The following is a 5,927-nucleotide window of genomic DNA, read 5'->3' on the forward strand; positions in this document are numbered from 1 at the left end:
AAAAAAAAAAAAAAAAAAAAAAAAAAAAAAAAAAAGCTGTAAGGGCACCTGGGTGGCTCAGTTCGTTAAGCATCCATCCAAGTCTTGATCTCAGCTCAGGTCATGATCTCACAGTTTGGGAGTTCAAGCCCCGCATTGGAGTCTGCACTGACAGTGCAGAGCCTGCTTGGGATTCTCTGTCTCCCTTCTCTCTGCCCCTCTCCCACTCTCTCCCTCTCTCTCTCCCTCTCAAAAACAAAAAAAACAAAAAAAACAAAAAAAAAAAACCAATCTGTAAAGCATTATTATTATCATCATCTCCATTTTGCATCCAGGGATACTGAGACTTTGAAGAAGTAACTTGCCCAACCTTCCATGGCTAGTGGAGTAGCCAAGATATAAACCTTGTCTGACAGTCTAGGTTTTTATCCACAATATTGTGTTGTCAGGCTCTGATGGTCCAGATGATGGTACGTAATTTCCCCTTCGGAGTCCTCGGACCATCCCCACCTTTCTGCCTTTTCCCTCCAGGGCCCTGCCCAGGCTGGGGAGGCGGGGGTGGGGGGCGCCACCACCTGGTGGCCTGGAAGGACCTCAGGGGGCCACCAAGAATCACTGTCCAGTCCCTCCTCCTCCTTCAGGATAACCCAGAGAGCCAGGCGGGGCAGGAGAGTTCACCACACCCTCCATGAGGACACAGGAAAACTGCCCCTCGCACACCCCACACACATACTCTAATTGGGGCCTGGATGTCCACAGCTGTACATTCATCCACAGCTGTATTTTCCTCTTCAGACTCATCCTGCTGACTCAAGCTCCATTTTTCTGAGCCTTTTAGAAAAACAGAGTCCTGGCTCCATGACAGGCCTGGGGGGAGGAGATAAGGAAGGAATGAGGGGATGGGACCCATCCAACAGAAGGGCCTGTGACCTCAAATACCGTAGCACTCACTCCCTAGGAGGAGTTGCTCCATGGGTTTCCTCAGGCTTCCCTTCCAGCCTGCCCCTCCTGGGCCTTCCCCTCCCTAGCCCCCTGTGCCAGCCTGCCCCCCAGGCCTTGGGCAGGTGAGCCCACACCAAGGCTGTCTCCTTCTGAAAGGAGAGCTGCCAAGTGCATCAGGAAAGGCAGCCAGAAGCCCCCAGGGCCTCGCCCCATCCCTGAGCAATGCTTCCAGGAGCCCAGTAAGGGTCACTCTGGGCCTGGGTGCACGGGCTATGGGCAGCAAAACAGCAGCTGGGCTATTCTTAGTGTCCGCTCCACTGGGATCAGGTCTGTGTAACAGCTGAAGGGCAAGTCCTCACCAGGTACCCACCATGCCAAACCCCTCCCTAGCCCCAACTCTGGCCCCTGGGGAAAAGAGGAAGCAGGGTGGCAGGAGGAGCCCAGGGGGAGGGGTAAAAGCTGAGCAAGTCAAGAGTGTGTGAGGAAGATGGAAGCTGATCCAGAGGTCAAGGGCAAAGGCAAGTCGGGGCGGGGGGCGGGGGGGGGGGGGCTTCCAGCGCTTGAGGGGAACGGGAGACTCCGCAAGCACTGGCTCTCACTCAGGAGAAACGCCGCAGGTCCCTCCCCGGGAGCTTCTCCAGCAGGCCATGCTCTTGCCTAAGCCCAAAGCCCTGAGAAGCTACAGCAGATGCCCAGGTACCATCTCATCACACCTGTTTGCTGATCTCGGCCCTCTCACCGTCCCTCCCACCGGCCCTACCCGAGAGTCCCGGGAGGCGAGGAGAAAAGGGCCTCTCCTCTTCCTCCTCCCCTGAAGGATAACCGAGGCGGAGAAGGGGGCAGAGGAGCTCACACACGCACACACTCCCGCTTCAACTCTGCCTGCAGCCCGGCCCCAAGACTAACGTCCGGGAGCGCTGGGCCACCTACCCCTCCCTTCGTGAACCCTCACTCTCGTCCCGGCACGCCGGCCCCCGAGCCTGAGGACCCCCGCGGCATCCCGGCCGCCGGCCCCTCTCCCGGCTCCCCGGTCCCGGACTGTGCGCGCCGCGGTGACTCATCCCGTCCCTTTCCGGTGAAGCCGAGACAAGGGAAGAAAATAAATGCAACTTTCCAAAGAAAACTCTGACGCTGGAGCTGCAACAGGAGCGAATGGCCGGTCCACCCCGCGGTCTGCCCGGCCCGGGGCCCCCGGGGAGGGCCCGCTCCCCGCCCACCCGCCGCCCGGCCCGGGACAGCGGGGGACCCGGCGCTCCAGCCCAGCCCGCCCTCGGCGGAAGAAAGCCCGGCTCCCCCGGGACCGAGCGGCAGGACGGGGGGCGCGCCCGGGGCCCGCCACCTCCCCCGGGAGTCGCGGGCGGCGCACAACACGCCACCCCGCGGAGCTCGGCCGCGCGGCGCCGCTCCCTCCGCCGCGCCGGGACCCCCTCCCCCAGGAGAGGGGGGGCGCGCGCCTACCTGGCCGAGGCGTGCGGCTGTCACCCGGGGCCGGCGCGTGCGAGCTCGTCCCCCCCGCCTCCTCCCAACGCGCGCCAGCCGGCGGCTTTTAAATCTCCAGGTTGCTCGGCGGGGGGGAGAGAGCATGCGCGCTGGGGCTGCGGGAGGGGGCGGGGCGAGGCGGGCCGGGAGGGTGCGGGAGGGGTGTGGAGGGGTGGGGCTGGTCCCCCGGGGAAGAAAGCGGGAGGTCTCGACGCTGTCTTTGTAGCCACCACCGAGACGGGCAGCCCCCGCGTGGCTCCCCGACTGCCCTGTCATTACCTAGGGCAGTGCACCGCCCCCTCGCCGCTCGCCACCAAAACATTTAGGTAAAAGCTGCCCGGCTCCACGGGGCACCTCCCCTCCCCGGGGCCAGTCTGTGACCATTATCCGCACGTGCTTTTCTGGCCGTCAGCCTGTCCCAGGGCTGAGCTGCACCCCACCCGCCCAGGACCAGCCCTTGAAAGGCGATGTCACAGCCTCCCCCAGTTACTCTTCCTCCCGTTTGCTCTCCTCTGAAACAGAAAGAGCTCCCTTAGAGCTAATGCAGCCCCCTCTCTGAAGTTAAAAGCCAAATTTCAATTTTTTTGTCTCCTTAAGGATGTGTATGGGGAAGAGGGAGCGATACGCTGCCAGTAAAACGTTCCCTTTGTCAGGTAGCTGTTGAGCAAGGTCCCAACACCTGTGTTTCCAGGATGCCGTGGACAAGAGTGGAACAATGCAGGTGGGAGACAGAGAACTGGAGGCCCAGGCTGGCCTTGAGGTGGGGGAGGCCCACATGTGTCTTTTTCCCTTCAGGGAGTTTAACTAGGGTGGAGAGAAATCCAGTTTATGTGGCTACTTGACTTGCATGCCACAAAAACCACAGAAAGATACCTTTGAAGCGGAGGAGCCAGTTGGCTGTAGCCCTGGGCTGGGCACTGGGGCACTGGAACCCAGTGCTGGCCCTGTCACCAACCAGGTGTGATGTGAAGCAAGTCCCTTCCATATCCTGGGTCTCTGTAAGGAGTTGGCCAGATCATCTCTCAGGGCACCCGAGCTAACAGGCCAAGAACAAGAAGAAAGGGAAATGGAGAAGGGGGAGAGAAGCTATGGAGCCCTGGTGGCCGTGGGGAAGAGGGTGCAGGAGAGAGCAGAGCAAAGTCAAGAACTTTCCGAGTCACTAACCAACTTTAACTTGGAAACTGTCTCAGCACTCACTCCTCCAACAGGTGACCCTCCAGAGCCCCAGTGGCTTTCCCAAGCCTTTGGAAAACCTGTGTGTGGCGGGCAGAGAGACTAGGGTAGAGTCCTGGGTCCCTGAGCTGGTGTCCCCTCTGCCCCAGAAAAGAGGGCAGGGGTCAGAGGGAATTCCAGGTAAGCTGGAAAATTACAGAACAGGAGAGAGTGGATGACGGTATTTTCGAGGCCTGGGGAAAGAACACTGGGAGCAGGAGGGACTTGTCCTGCCTCAGAGGAGTAGCACCCCCTCTCTGCCCCCTTGACTCGTTGCCAGGGGCCTACATGCCTTCTGCCTTGTGGCCTGGGGAAGTGCAAGGAGGGCCCAGGGCAGTGAGCAGACAGCATGGTGTGAGGTCCTGGACCCCATCCAGCAATCTGGCTGGATTGACCCTTCTTCCCCCAGCCAGGTGAAGGCCCTCCCACCCAGCACAGGGTGCTGTAGGGCTCTCTGCTGTGAAGATGCTCCCTCCTCCTTTTTCTGCTGGTGTAGCCTCGTGGTGTGATAATAATCATTAACTATTACTGATTGTGCCAGGCATTGCTCTAAATGCTTTCCATGTCTTAGCTCATTCCTTCCTTATGGCAACTCAACACATGGCTACTGTTTTCGGAAAAAAGAAACTGAGGCAATCCCTCAGTCCAATTACTACTACCCACCCACACATACCCATAGTCTCTGGGCTCCAGAAATAAGGCAGAGGCTCACAGTGACTTCAGAATCTTAGAGAAAATCCTAACACCCATGCTATGACTCACAATGCCGGGTCCCTCTGCACAGCGGCTTCCCTGGGCCTCAGTTCCCCGTTAAATCTGTAGGAAAACCACCATGTCCCTTTTCCTTCCTCCTCCCTACCCCCATACGTGTGCGCTCACACACACACACACACACATATACGCGCGCGCGCGTGCGCACACACACACATACACACACACAGCTACTCCCTAGCCGCTTCCCATTTATAGGAAATGGGGGATGACGTGAGGAGCAGGGCCATCCTTGGGGAACTGCTAATAGTCTGACTGGATATTGGAGAAACCAAAGATGCTGGCAAAAGTGCATTAGCAGCTTCTGCTCCAGCCCCCACCCACAGCCCCTTCCCATTATCCTTAGGCTCAGAACAAGCATCATCCTCTTTCTATAGAGATAAGATACCCAACTGGGCCTGGTTAGCCTGGAAGAAGGCTGAGAAGCCTTGAAGGACTTGTCCCCATCTCCTCCTGCCGCGTCCACCATCCAATGGCCGTGGTCCCTTTGCGGCCTCTTTGCTTCTTCCCCTGCCTGCCTCCGGTTGAGGGGTGAGCGGTCTGTTTGAATGTAAAGGCCACCAGCAGGGCCAAATCCTGGCTGTACTCTAGGAAGCGGGAGGCATGGGTCCCCTGGACACGGCAGTTCCACTTCCGGAATTTCTTTTGCGGCAAAATAATCAAAGAGAGGTGTATCAGGAGTATGTGCAAGGGTGTTCATCTCAGCATTCTTCATACGGTGAAAAACTAAAAACAGTTTAAATGTAGCATAATAAACCATTGGCTAAGCAAATTTGGCGAAATCCGTATAGCAGAACGTTATGTCACCATTAAAAATGGTGATAACATAAAAGCATTTTATTTATTTACTTATTTATTTATTTATTTATTTATTTTTAAATGTTTATTGGAGAGGGAGAGACAGAGAGCAAGCGCCAGGAAGGGAGAGAGAGAGAGAGAGAGAGAGAGAGAGAGAGAGAGAGAATCCCATGCAGGCTCCTTGCTGTCAACGCAGAGCCCGATGTGGGGCTCGATCCCACAAACTATGAGATCATGACCTGAGCCAAAACCAAGAGTTGGACGCTTAACCGACTGAGCCACGCAGGCACACCTAGAATAATTTTAACTGATAGAGGAAACACAGATGATATGTTACCAATGAGAATAGCTGACTACGAAAGAGTATGCACAGTGGGATATACATTTTTTTTTTTAAATTAGGTTTATACTAATGCAATGTGGTATCTTGGATTGGATCTTGGGAGAGAAAGGGGCATTAGTGGACTTAGCAGAATCCGAATAAAGTCTGCAGTTTAGTAAATAGTACTTCGCCTGTGTTAATTTCTCAGTTTTGATCATTATACCGTGGTTGCGGCGACAGCACGGGAAACTAGCTGAAGGGTATATGGGAACTCTGTATTATCTCTGCAGTTTTTCTGTAAATACAAAATTGTTCCAAAGTAAAAGTTTAAAACATTAGGTATATATTGGGGCGCCTGGCTAGCTTAGTCAGTCGGTAGATTAGAGACTCTTGATCTCAGGATAGTTGAATCCAAGCCCCACAT

At 55.9% G+C, this 5,927-nt stretch overlaps 1 protein-coding gene across 1 annotated transcript in view; it reads right to left on the reverse strand.

The window, feature by feature from the left end:
• Positions 1 to 2,470, reverse strand: part of SLC45A3 (solute carrier family 45 member 3) — a 20,196-nt gene extending 17,726 nt beyond the window's left edge. The window contains exon 1 of the mRNA XM_049634499.1: positions 2,380 to 2,470. The gene's annotated coding sequence lies outside the window, so the exon portion shown is untranslated. The remainder of the gene's footprint in view (positions 1 to 2,379) is intronic.
• Between the last annotated feature and the right edge of the window lie 3,457 nt (positions 2,471 to 5,927).

The sequence above is a fragment of the Panthera uncia genome, chromosome F1, assembly GCF_023721935.1.
Source record: "Panthera uncia isolate 11264 chromosome F1, Puncia_PCG_1.0, whole genome shotgun sequence".
Lineage (NCBI taxonomy): Eukaryota > Metazoa > Chordata > Mammalia > Carnivora > Felidae > Panthera > Panthera uncia.